Genomic DNA, 14,602 nt, shown 5'->3' with positions numbered 1-14,602 from the left:
TTTCGGGAGTGGGGAAATGGTCTAAAGTGCGCGTGCGCGAGGGAGCGAGCCTGTGACCATTCTCTGGGATTCGCCAGACTGCTCAGTTTCAATGAGGAGCTTTTATGAAAGCATTTAAACCCCGTCTCAGCAAAGCTGTTCACGGAGGAACCACGATCCCAAACCAATTCCATCCCGGCAGATGCAAGCAATTGTGCACCTTGGTATTTACCCAGGGGAGTTGAAAGATTGGAGTCCACACACTAACCCACTGTTCACGGCTGCAGCTTTACTCCTAATTGCTCAAACCTGGAAGCAATCAGGCTATTCTTCTGTGGGTGCATAGATGAAGAATGGAACCCAGACAGTGGAATATAGTCAGTACGGTGAAGAGATGCTCTAGGAAGCCTTGAAAGATTGGGGAAGAACCGACATTATGATTCATAACAGCAAAATTACAGTTATGAAGTAACAACAAAATTTCATGCTTGGGAGTCACCACAATATGAGGAACTGTATTAAAGGATGACAGTGTTAGGAAGGTTGAGAATGCTGCTCTAGGGGATACATACATGCTTTTGGACAAACATATAGAATCCACACTGAAAATGAGCCTAATAAAATCTAGACTTTCTGTAGGATCACTGGAGCAGAGTATCCACAGTGGGGGAGTTGTGCATTTGGTGGGGCAGGAGAATTTGGGAGCTTTGTACACCCCTGCCTGTTAGTTTTCTGTAAACCTAAAACTGCTCTGAACACACATTCTATCTAAAAACGGGGCTAGAGAAATGATTCAGACAGCAAAGGGCTTGTGTTCAGATCCCTGGCCCCCATAGAAAAACCAGGTGTGGTAGCGTGTACCTAGTTCTCAACCCTGGAGAGGCAGGGACAGGCAGCTCCCTAGCAGCTCCCAGGCCAGGAAGCCTAGGCAACTTGATGAATTCCAGGTTTAGCGAGAGATGGCTGTCTCAAATACTAAGGTGGAGGATGATTGAGGAAGACATCCAGCATTGGCCAGGGGCCTCCAGATGCACACTCAAAGCAGACACACACACCTGCATGGCACACTCACAGTGGGCACGCACACACCTGCATGGCACACTCACAGAGGACACACACACCTGCATGGCACACTCACAGTGGGTGCACACACACCTGCATGGCACACTCACGGCGGGCACACACACCTGCATCCTGCATGGCACACTCACAGTGGGTGCACACACACCTGCATGGCACACTCACGGCGGGCACACACACCTGCATGGCACACTCACAGTGGGTGCACACACACCTGCATGGCACTCACGGCGGGCACACACACCTACATGGCACACTCACAATGGGTGCACACACACCTGCATGGCACACTCACAGTGGGTGCACACATACCTGCATGGCACACTCACAGTGGGCACACACACCTGCATGGCACACTCACAGTGGGTGCACACATACCTGCATGGCACACTCACAGTGGGTACACACACACCTGCATGGCACACTCACAGCGGGCACACACACCTGCATGGCACACTCACAGTGGGTGCACACACACCTGCATGGCACACTCACAGTGGGCACACACACACCTGCATGGCACACTCACAGTGGGCATGCACACACCTGCACGTATACACCCCTATAACTCACACACCAGTCTACCTGAAAACAAAAACTTAGAAAGCCACCACCAGGAGCAAGTCGCTTAACTCAGAAGACACCCACAACACCTAGATGTTAGCCCTACCTCCCTACACCCTGACCCTCCCTTGTGGTTCCCCTCATCTGAGATTCAGGTCAAGCTTCACCACATCTTCTTCATGGTGGTAAGAGTTTTTGCCCAGCAGATAATGGCGTGCAAGGAAGGATCTGGGAGCATCTGTGAAAGGAAACAGTCTTCTCTTAGATTCCCCTGGAGAAATATGGGGACAAAAATCCCCAGCGGGCTGGCTTTATCTCTGTGTGTGTGTGACTTCCAACTTCCTGTCAGTTGTCCAGTGTCAGGCAAGGGTTGGGGGAAAAGATGTCCAAGGTTCTCCCTGAGGTCCTCAGTAAATCCCAGGAGCCTGAGCAATGATGGGAGTGAAGCCTTCTGGAGCAGGCTGTGAAGCCTGGACCTGCTGAAGGTCTCCACGAAGCCTTTTGGGTTCAGGAAGTGTTGGGACTTTGCTTGTTAGCATCCAGGAAGGGCTGCTGTGTGACTTTTAAGAAGCAAAGAGGGCTAACTTCATCTCTGAGGACTTCATGCTGCTCACTGTTATGAGAACAGCAGAGGGTGGGGGGTGCCTGGTGAGTCCCCAGGCCTCCCCCTCCCAAGAGCAGTACTCATTCAGCTGCTGACAGTGACCAAGAAAAAGTGGGTGCTTCATTTGCTTTGTTTTGTTTTGTCTCATGGTTACAAGGGCCAAGCTAAGCCTAGCACATCATCTCCTGTCCCCTACTTTAAGTCTGAGACATTATTGTTGCCAATAAATAAGAGGCAGGCTCCTGCTGCTGCCCTGCCTAAAATCATTTCCCCACCACGGCATTTGGGCTGACTTTGAGGACACCCCTTAGACCTAGGGCTCAAGGGTCTTAAGTTTAAAGAACAAATGTGAGAGCCTGAATTCAAGAATAGGGTTCCCAGGTTCATGCGGGCGGCAGAACAGCAGAGTGAGCTTTGCAAAAATACCAAGGTACTGATAAAATCCCTACACAAGCTGCTCAGGCCCGCCCGTCTTCACCTGTCTGTCACACAGCTGTACCCCTTCCTGATCTGTTTCTTCTATGGATGTTTTTCTAATTCTTTCATTATTTATATTTTTTTTCTAGAAAAGCATCCTCCTCTTTAGATTTCAGAAATGCACATTCTTCTCCTATAGCTCTAAAATTATCTTTGTGCTATCAGTCCAGTTTTCCATCTGGGGTCTTTTGTTTATCTTTCTTTTGGCACTCATATTGATGAGGAATGAATGCCACTCACTGACTCACTGTTCTTTCTGTTTTAAATGTGTGTGTGTGTGTGTGTGTGTGTGTGTGTGTGTGTGTGTGTGTGTGTGTGTGATGCATGTGGTATTTGGACTTGTTAATATATGTGTGTGGACATGCTTGTGGGGGGGTCGGAGGTCAGATGTTCTCAATCATTCTCCATCTTTATTTTTTGAGTCAGGGTCTCACACAGACCCTAAATCACCGTTTCAGCTAGGATGGTTGGCCAGTGAACTCCAGGGGTTCTCTGGTCCCTACCCTCTACCCCGTCCAACACTGGGGTTAGAGGTGTATCCTGCTGTGCCCAGATTTATTACTTTCTTGGCAAGAAGTTTGCCAACTGAGCCTTTTTCCAGCCCTTCCACTGATCTTTTGTCTTGCCTTTAATCCCAGCATTTGGGAGCAGAGGGAGGCAGATCTCTGTGAGTTCAAGGCCAGCCTGATTTGCAAAGCGAGTTCCAAGACAGACAGAGTTATTACACAGTGTAACTGGAGGTTTCTCTGGCGCCAGCCAGTTTCCAAATAACCAGTCTGATGCTTACAAGGTTTTTGGCCAGTGGCTCAGGCTTCTTCCTGGCTAACTCTACATACACATTAGCCCATTTTTAATAAATCTGTATATCACCACGTGCCCTGTGGCTTACCAGTAATTCTTGGCATCTTACTCCTCAGATGGCTGCTGGTGTCTCTTTGCCTTCTTTCTCCCTTTCATTATGCTTGAATTTCCCACCTGGCTCTGTTCTGCCTGCCTACTGGCCAAATCAGCTTCCTTATTAACCAATGGCCATAAAACATGTTCACAGCATACAGAGGGGCATCCCACATCATCGCAGAGAAACCTTGTTTCGAAAAATGAAACAAAACAAAAATAAATAATAACTATAACAATAATAAGGCTGGTCTATCAAGTGAGTTCCAGGACAGCTAGAGCTACATAGTAAGACCCTGTATCAAATAAATAACTGAAATAAAAATTTAAAAAACAGATAGTTTGGGCTTTATATGTATATATTACTATTTTCTATTTTTATTTGCATTTATTTATTTGTATGTGTACCTATGAAGCACCTCGTCAGCACCCAGTATTTCATGCTTAATCCGTCAAAAGCAGAATTTGGGCCACCTCCTGTACATTTTATCATTTAGTGTGTCTCGTTTTGGTTGATTTTTTAACAACTATGAATTTAAAGTTTGTCTTCCTTGTTTAGACTATAAAAAGCTATTTAAAATGCTCATAGTGTTGTGTGTTTATGCCTGTTTCCCAGGTTCTAGCCTTAGTATTGCTATCTCTATGTAATTCATTTTAAATTTCATTGAATTGTACCTTGCTTGGAGAGAATATATAATTTCAACTTTATTGGCTCTATTTCCCAGATTTTGTATTCTAATTTATTCTGGATTACCTGACCCATCATCTCTGAGAGAGGATATTAATATATCTCACTGTGGTGATTTTGTCAAATGCTTCCGGGTGTTGTTTGATGCCAGTTCTGACTAAGGATGCACAGGGCAGACTCTGGCCTTGTCCCTGAGCAGGACTGAGAGAATCTGTCAATGTTTTGCCTTCCGTGTGCTTCTAGCAGGAAGCAGGAAGGTACTGAGCATGGCCCTAGGTTCCTTGTGGCTTTGTGCTCTAACCTAGCATATGGATCTTTACCCATTTGCTTCACAGAGGTGCTTGGTTCAGGTATAAAGCACTTCTGGCCTCCTCTAGGTGAAAGAGACATGATTTTAGGTTTTGGTTCTGTTTCTATGGCTTGCCAGTGGTGCTACCTGCCACGGGTCAGGTGCCCCAGAACTCCGTGATTCTGTGACAGACAGCCATCATTTCTTCTGCCAAGTCAGGCTGGAGGGTTTGGGGATTAACTTTTCCTATGCCAGGCATGTTAGGACATTGCTCTTCACAGCAAACCTGGCCTCTAAAAATATATCTAAAGGCTTCCCACATGCTACCCAGCACTTATGATATACCCCTGAGTTTGCATGTTCAGGATAGTGGGGAAGGGTCCAAGAGAATTCATGCCAACTGACTGGGAGGAAGGAACCACATGTATTAGGTGCAGAAATTCCTCAACATTTTTCATTGTAAACCTGGGATATTTTCTGAGAAAACGATGGGCAGAAGTGGGAGAGTGAGCAGGCGTGGGAGCCACTCTGAAGGCCACAGAGGGATAACAGCAAGAGGTAGAAGGATATTTGGTGACGTCTTGATGTCTCAATCTCTCTCTCTCTCTCTCTCTCTCTCTCTCTCTCTCACACACACACACACACACACACACACACACATGCACACACACACATGCGTGCACACACACCAGGCATACACTCAGGTCGGCAACAAGACCAGAAGTTCTAGCCTGAGCAATTAGGCAAGAAGAAGAAATCAAAGGCACCCAGTGGCTAAAGGAGTAGTCAAGGTGTTCTTTTTGCAGATGACATGATTTTACATGTAGATAGACACTCATAAAAATACTTACAGACAGAAAACTATGACAGCTAATAAATGAATTCAGCGAAGCCAAAGGATACGATAGGAACATACAAATCAGCCACATGTCTTTATATAATGTGGACAGAAAGTCAAGAAAGCCATCCCGTGCACATGGTGTCCACAAAATAAAATACTTGGAAGTGGATTTAACCAAGAAAGTTGAAGACTTCTACACTGAGGACCATATACCATCATTGATGGGGCTGGAAGAACGATTCAGCAGCTAAAGCCGGAGTTAAGATCCCAAGCACCCATGTGAATGCTGTGTGGGTGTGGTGATCCACCAATAATCCTAGCCTCGAAAGCAGAGATAAGGGATCCCCAGGGGAGCTGACTAGGAAAAAATAGCCTTATTGGAGACTCTGTTTCAAAGAGAGTAAGGTAGAGAATGATTGAGAAATAGTCCCAGCATAAATCTTGGACTTCCACATCACACACACACCACTCACACACAAACACCCATAGACATATGGATACCCATACACACATGCATGTAATGTAATTAATATGTGTAATATATCCACATAAAAGAAGAAGAAAGAACACTGATGAAAGTAAGGGGGAATGAGAAGACACTTGCACACTTGTTGTCATGGGTTGAAAGTCTTAACACTGGGGCTAGTGAGTTGGTCCAGCCGTTAAGTGCACTGTTGTTCTTGCAGTGGACCCAGGTTCAATTCCTTACACCCACAGTGGAGCTCAAGCCATCTCTAACTCTAGTCCCTGTGGCTCCTATTGCCCTCTTCTGGCCTCTGAGGGCAGTGCATGCACATGGGACACATACATACATTCAAGTTAAACACTTGCACACATAAAACAATTAAACAAATCTAAATTATTTTAAGGCTTAATTTTGTTAAGATGGCAATCACCCTCAATTTGATATATAGGACAATGTCATCCATATTTAAGTCTCAATGACCTTTTAAAGAAAAAGGAAACAGAATCGCTAATATTAAAATATATATGGGGCCAGGCGTGATTCCTCATGCCTGATCCCAGAATTTTAGAGGCTAAAGCATGAGACTCCTGAGTTCCAGGCCAGTCTGGCCTACAGAGTGAAATCTTGTCTCAAAGGAATAAAATACATAGAATTGTAAGGGACTCTGAGCAGTCAAAGCAGTCTTGAAAAAGAGCAGGCCTGCTATGTCCCGTCTTCAAAACTTGTTATGTAGGTAGACTAATGAAAACAATATTATGGTATCGGCACAAGGCTATGCATGCACATGCAGCATGGAATGGAGCTGAGGATGCAGATGTGAATTAGTACATCTAAGGAACTTGATTTTTTTTTCCTGGCTTTTTGAGGCAGCCCAGAGTGGTCACAAACTTGTTGTGTAGCCAAGCATGACCTCTTGCTTCTAGGTGCTGGGGTTGTGGGTGTGAAGCACCATGCATGGTTTATACATCGCCTGCTAGGCACACTCCGCTCTAAGGAGAAAAAAAAACATAAATTAAGCTTGATCAAATAGAGAAACCTTTGTGCATCAAAGTTCATCATTGAAAGCATGAAAAACAGCCCAGAAAAGGAAATAAAACAGTTGGTCATTTTTCTTTTCTGAGAGAGGATTTCTCTGTGTAGCCCTGGCTGTCCTGGGACTTGCTCTACAGACTATGCTGGCCTCAAACTCAGAGATCTGCCTGCCTCTGCCTCCTGAGTGCTGGGATTACAGGCATGCAGCACCATTGGTTTTGCAGTTCTTAAAATATTCTTCAAGACTTTGAAATAGAAATTATATGACCCAGTAATTTCACAAGTAAGTGTACAGGTGAGAAGACTAAAGACATGTTTGAATAAATGAAACATACAAAAAAATTTCATACAAAAAATTTTTATAACACTGTCTCTAATAAACTAAAAGTAGAAACAATCCAAATACCTATCTTGGGTGAGTGCCAATGATGGGCGAATAAAGACAATGTGGTAAAGCCATACAATAGAAAATTTCTGCCATGAAGTATGTGAAGTATAGCTAAAGTATGAATGAACTTTGGAAACACTAAGCTGAGTGAAAAAAAGCCATTCACAATGGTCACATGCTATAGAGCATTGCTTATGAATTGCATACAACACGAAAAAGTCAGAGACTGAGAGATGAGAGGATAAATCACCAGAGGCTAGGGGAGGGAGGAAGGAGAAGAGATTTCTTGTTGATATAAGCTTCCTTCTGCCATGACACAATGTTCTGGAAATGTGTGGTGGTGATGTTTGTGAGACATGGTGAATGTACCACTGAATTGGACACTTGGAAATGGCGAGAATGGTAAACTTCATGTTATGTGCATTTTATCAGCCTCCTCAAAAAAATAAAAATCCTAGAGTGTTATGGTTGCATGTCCCTTCCAGGGCGTCCCTTCCAGGGCTTCCCCGCCAAGCCAGGATGCTATGGGATAATGCATGATGGGAAGGAGGGGGGTGGCCTGGGAAATTTAGGACCTGGGGGAGTGGAGGATGGACACATGAAGTCTGTCACAGTCTTGCCAAGAAGCTTCTGCGGTCAGTGTTGAAATTCTGCTGAAGAGAGGCCGCTAGGAGCTGCAGGCCTCCCAGGTTTGAGCTCTCTCGTGTGTGCGCTCATTTCCTGTGACTAATGCGGGCTGGGGCTTGTCTGTCTTGGCTGCAGCTAGACTGAAGACAAGCTCTCCCCTGGTTTGGCAGGAAGCTTTTGAAGCTACTGCCAAGACATCTGCTTCATCTTTCTTGGCAACAACAGGCATCTTGAGAGGCAGACTCAGGGCTTGGAAGTAGTGAGAGCCATGCTTCTTTTTCCTTTTCTCTTGTGGTACTTTAAATGGAAGCTCCCTAGTCCCAGATTAGAGGGGTCACACATAAGAAGCCTGAGTTACAGCGAAATCAGCACTGGAGTACAGAAATGAGGGGGCTGGAGGTGGGGCTGGGGAGCTTGTAGACTTCTGGCTCAGACAAACTAGGTTTGATTTCCAACATGCCCCTGTCTTAATAACATATGAAGTCTCTGTAAAAAAAGGAAAACATCTTCTTCAAGGGTTGGCCATTGGGATTCTGACAGAAAACACCCCAGAAACATGAAAAGAGTGGAGGGTGCTGAAAGGGATTGGGAAAAGCTCCCTGGGGCCACTAGAAGGGTGTCCTAGAGAGACCACCATAGTCAAGCCCTCTGTCCTTGTGTCTTCAACCTTATAATCTCCAGTCACCAGGAGCCTGGCATTGACTAACTGACTCTAAAACTAAGGCCTCCACACTCAGGGCCATTTGGTCAGACTTTAGATGCAGTTGCCGACTCAGAGACCCAGAAAAGTAGGACACAAGAATGTAGACCAAAGCCGACTGCCACTTCAGCTAAGGACCAAACACTTATGGTCGGTGACGTGTGGACAACCGACTCAATACCATTCATGGGCTTCCTGTGGGACAGAGGCAGCTCCTGCCTCCCTCTCTGAGGCGTTCCCATAAACGTAGTGAATTGTTATTTGATTTTTTTTAAACATTTGTCAGAGGAGTATGCGTGCCAATGTTGTATGAGTGTGTGTGTGTGTGTGTGTGTGTGTGTGTGTGTGTGTGCGTGTGAGAGAGAGACAGAGAGAGAGAGAGAGGGTCAGAGGACAACTTGCTAGAATGTTCTCTCCTTCCACTGTGTAGATTCTGAGAATTAAGGTCAGGCTTAAGAGCAAATTCTAAACTATCTCTCAGGCCCCCTGCATTAGTAAGACCAATGATAGTTTATTCCTATAAAGGAAATCTACTAGCTCCACTGACTTGTAACACCTCCTGAGGACAGGGGCCTTAGAAAGAGTTGTCTTCGGCTGTTTTCTGTTGCTATAACAAAGTACTTGAGGCCGGGTAGTTTATAAAGAATAGATGTTTATTTGGCTAATGGTTCTGGAGGCGCACGTGGTGTGTCACCTGCTAGGCATCTGGCCTTGAGGACACAGGGCATCACATGGTGAGACAGAGCAAGCGAGCCAGCTCAGGTTTCCTCCCTCTCCTCATAAAACCCTTAGGATCATCATGGTGGCTCCACCCTCACGACTTCACATGGAAGCTCCCAAAGGCTCCAGCTTCAAATATCATTTATTCATAAATAAATTTGAGGGATTGGATTTCCTTCCAGCATGTGTGTGTGTGTGTGTGTGTGTGTGTGTGTTAGAGGCCAATCTGAGTGTCATTCCTCAAGAGCCATCCACCTTGTTTTGGTTTTGGTTTTGACCCCGTGTCTCTCACTGTTGCAGAACTTGCTGACTGACCAGCAAGTCCCATTCTCTGCCTCTCCACTCCGGGATTACAGGAGCGCAGCACCTCGCCCAGCCTTTCTTAAAGTTCTGGGGATTGGACTCAGATCATCATGCTTATGCTAAAAGCATTTTACAAACTGTGCCTTCATGTGAACTCTGGGGAACACGTTCAAACCATAGCAGGCCTTTTGGGACAGAGCCCTCAGTTCCTATGGTGTGCTCATACTCCCAGATCTACACAAGCACACTGTGCCTCGGATGTCATTATCTCCTAGTAAGGATAAGGACATGCAGTGATTGTCTGAGAATGTTGCTCTGTGGGCTTGTGCAGCTTGGTCTAGTGGCTGAGCTGAAGTCTGAAGCAGCTTAGGATCACACCTGAGTTCCCATCAGCATCCCAGCCTTCTAAGTGGGTCAAATAGAATAAGTACCCTCTTATTCTCTCTCTCTTCCAAGACAGGGTTTGTGTGTGTAGCCCTGAGTGTCCTGAAACTCACTCTGTAGACCAGGTTGGTCTCAGACTCAGAGATTGGCCTGCCTCTGTATCCCAAGTGCAAGAATTAAAGGCATGCACCCCCACACCCAGCTCCCAGATACTTTTCAATAGCTTTATCAGGATATAATTTGCACACCATAAAGCACATCCATGTGAACTGGACAGCTCACTGGGTTTTATTACATTCACAGAGTGTACAACCACTACAACCAATTTTCAAATGTCCATCACCTCAGAAAGGAACCCCACGTCACGTGTGATAATTACAAATCTCTAATCCCAATGCTCGAAGTCAGGGGAACGAGACACATGAGTTGAGTCCAGCGTGGGCTACATGCCGAGAACTTGTCTCAAAAAGAAAGAGAAAAGGAAGGACTGGAGAGAACAAGGGAGCGAGAAGGGCGAGAGACTGATTCCAAACTACTTAGCTATCACGCTCCAACCCCCGTCTTCAAAGCTCAGACAGACAGTTTCCGTTTCTATTCCCCACTGGATATTTCCTGCCAACAGAATGGTGTTTATACGCGGCCTTTTGGTAATCCCAACTTCTTCCACATCACATACAGACTCAAGGTTCATCTATGCGAAGCATTATCCGTAAGTGCTTTATTGCTTTCTGTGACCAAATAGTATTCCTTCCTGTGGATGTCTTATGGTTTTTTTAATCCATTCTTCGATTGTTGGGTTGTTTCACTTATTGGCTCTTTGTTCGTTTGGTTTTGATTTTGGTTTTGGTCTTGGTTTGGTTTTGGTTTTAGTTTTGGTTTTTCAAGATGGGGAGAGGGTTTCCTCTGTCCTGGAACTCACTTTGTAGACTAGCATAGCCAGGAACTCTGCGATCCACCTGCCTCTCCCGTCTTTGTTCTGCAAGCCAAGCTCCTATCGGCTCAAAAATAATGCTGTTGGTGGGTTTTGTGTGTGTTTATGCTTTCAATTTTCATGTGCCTAGAAGTGGAATTGCTGGGGCATACAGCAACTTTATGTTGGATTTTGAAGGACTTGGCACACCATTTTCTGAAGTGCACCATGTGACATTCCTACCAAAGATTCCTAACTGTTCCCTCCTGGCACTCGATGCCGTCTTTTGATCTTAGCCACTCTCACTGAAGTGTGTCTCGTTGTGGCTTTGGTTGACATCTCCCTAACAGCTAATGATGCTGACTGTCTTCTCAGGTGAATGCTATTAGATACTTGCATGTCATCTTTGGAAAAACATCTGTTTAAATCTTGTGCCCATTTTTAATTGAATTATGTGTCTTTTTAATTGGAGTCATGGTGTTCCTTATGTATGTTAGATATAAATCCTGGATCAGGATGTGCAAATAGTTGAAAACCAAAAGACCTAACTTTGTATTACTTTTGTATGTACGTTCCCAATTTTTCATTTATTATTTTTGATAACTCATACATGTATATAATAGAATTTGGTCGTGCTCACCCTAAGTTAGCTTCAGTCACCCCTATTCCTCTTCCATTGAACTCATTCTCTTTCCCAACAGGTTCTTACTCCTATTTTCATGCCGTGTGTATGTGTGTGTGTGTGTGTGTGTGTGTCTTTAATTAAGGTTACTTGTATTAGCATGTATGGGGGCTTACTTACTTAAGCAAAGGCAACTTAGCAGTGATTGCAGCACCAAAGAAAGTTACTCTCTACCCCAAACAACCATTTACCGCCAATAGCCCCTAAGAAAGAAGCTGGACCTTATTGCCCTTCTCCCACAGATAGAAGGCTGATGGCCCAACCTTGTGTGGCTCTCATGCAGGCAACCACAACTGCTTTGGTTCTTGAGTGCGGGGCACAGGTCACCTCTGGAAAACAGCATCCCAGGGCACTATTTCCTATCCTCTAGCTGCCATATTCTTCCTGCCCCTCTTCTGCAGTGGTCCTTGAATTCTTGGAGGGGGTGATATTGTTGTCCCGTGTAGGGCTGAACACTCAAGAGTGACTTGCTCTCAGTCCAAAATGTCTTCAGTTTTGATACATTTATCCCATTATTCTTCACAAGCTTGTGCTGTTAGAATCATAGACTTTCCAGATTTTTCTTAAAGATTTCCAGTAAATCTTAAAGATTTGACATAAATTCACACTGAAACAATCATTGGATTTAAAAGAAACAAACAAGCAAAACAAGCAAACAAACAAACAAACAAACAAAAAACCCTACTGAATGAGAAGTTGGAAGAATTTGAAAGCCTAGCCAAGAAACTTTGCTTTTGTAAGTCCGGGTATTTCAAACATCTTTTCGTTATATTCTGCTTCATTTCAGAGATAATTTGATGGCACTTTAAAAACATCAGGTGAAACAAAATAGCACAAATAGAGAATTATGAGCTAGGCATAGTGGTTCATACCTGTAATCCCTAACACTCACTTGCTGGAGCAGGAAGATTGTCAGCTTAAGACCAGTCTTGGCTATATACCAGAACATGCTTCTGCAACAGCAAAGGATTCTGGACAAATCGAAAGTGTGCATCTAAGATAATCTGAAGCAGGAAGTACAATTACATACACAGAGATTCCACAGGACAACAGTGTAGAAACAAATCCATGACTTGCAGGAGCCATCCCTTTCTCTGGCTTGAACACCAGACACGCAACTTCTTCTCCCTGCCTCCTCTTCAAGCGAGCATACATTTGGATTTGCCCGCTGAAAGAGAACATGCATGCAAGGTCCCTGATAACCTGTCTATTCACGGCCCATGTCCAGGGATGTCTCTGATTACAGTCTTCTTTTCAAAAATGAAATAGGGGCTGGGGGGATATCTCGGTGGTAGAGCACGTGCCTAGCATGTGTGAGGGTCTGACTTTTCTTCCCAACACCAAAATATAATTAAAATTTGGCTTTAATTAAATAAAACCCAAAAATCTGAGCACCCTGCTTCCCTTATTGAAATTCCTAGGTACTTCTCAGCTGCTGCCGAGATAAAATGCAGTAGGATTTCATGTCTGTAACATGACTTTCTTGGTATTCCATGGTCTCCTGTCCCAAAAGAGTCATGGCCTCCACTCCACCTAGGGTCTCAGCTGGGTGACGGGTGCCTTCTCTTCAAAGTCCTCAGAGCCACGTTCTCTTACTTTATACATTTTGTCAAGTAGATGTGTGTTTTCCCAAAGGATGGCAAATGAGACACAGCAGACTGCAAAAAGTGGAAAAGAACAAAAGTGGAAAAGATTAGCAACAGGTGGAATATTGGGACTGACAGTCTGTTTGCAGCAGACTGCCACTTTAATTTTTAGCTACTGCATTTTTGTGTATGGGTGTTTTTCTTGTATGTCTGTGCACGTGTGCGTGCCCGATGCCTGCTGAGGAGTTAGGGACAGTTGAGGGCTGCCGTGCGGGTGCTGCACATTGAGCTGAGATCCTGTGGGAAAACAGCCAGTGCTCTAAACCACTGAGGTAGCTCTCCAGCCTCCAGACTGCACGTTTATAACGAGCAAATAAATGCTCGTGCTCAGCGAGTCAAGTCATCCCAGGCTTTCAGTGTCATCAAACCGCTCTCATCCAGTAGCCCTGAGAGCCGCATGTTCTGTGATGCAGTCAGGATGGGATCCTGCATCACGATAAAGCTTATGCTGAGCTATTTTATAATACTGCTAGCAGGCGTAAGGCAGCAGAGCTGTTTAGGGTAATGTGCTTACACAGTCATTCCTCATTGTCTGTGGGGTCACTTCCAGGATCTCTGGAATTCCAGTACAAGGATGCTTAAGTCCCTCCAAATGGCAGAGTACGGCACGTAACCTATGTATTTCTTCTTATATATTTTAGATTGCCTTTATGTTACTTATGAAAACTGATACATTGTAACTACCGTGTAACTAGTGCTTAATTGTCTGTATTGTTGGAGGAAAAATGACAAGAAAAAGCCTATACATACTCATTAAGTTCACGTTTCCCCCTAAACACAGTCAGTTTCTGGTTGATTACATTTGTGAACACAAAGAGCCAACTGTACACTGGTTGATGTGAACATTTTTTTTTTATTATTTTAGAGATTTGTTGTTGCTTCTCGTTTTTCATTGTTTTTATCAAACTATATATTTTTCTCTGCTCCTCTCCCTTCCTCTCCCCTCCCCTTCTACTCTCTCCCATGTAGATTAGATTCGTGTTTGTCTCTCTTAGGGTTCTCTCTGTTGTCTAGGTTCTCTGGGATTGTGAATTGTAGGCTGGTTTTTCTTTGCTTTATGTCTAAAAGCCACTTATGAGTGAGTACATATTGTATTTGTCTTTCTGGGTCTGGGTTACCTCTCTCAATATGATGTTTTCTAGATCCATCCATTTGCCTGCAAATTTCAAGATGTCATTTTTTTTTCTGCTGTGTGGTACTCCATTGTGTAAATGTACCACATTTTTCCTTATCTATACTTTGGTCGAGGGGTATTTAGGTTGTTTCCAGGTTCTGGTTATGACAAACAATGCTGCTATAAACACAGCTGAGCACATGTCCTTGTGATA

The sequence above is a fragment of the Myodes glareolus genome, chromosome 6 (genome assembly GCF_982192425.1).
Source record: "Myodes glareolus chromosome 6, mMyoGla1.1, whole genome shotgun sequence".
Lineage (NCBI taxonomy): Eukaryota > Metazoa > Chordata > Mammalia > Rodentia > Cricetidae > Myodes > Myodes glareolus.
Note: the sequence above shows the minus strand (reverse complement) of the source record.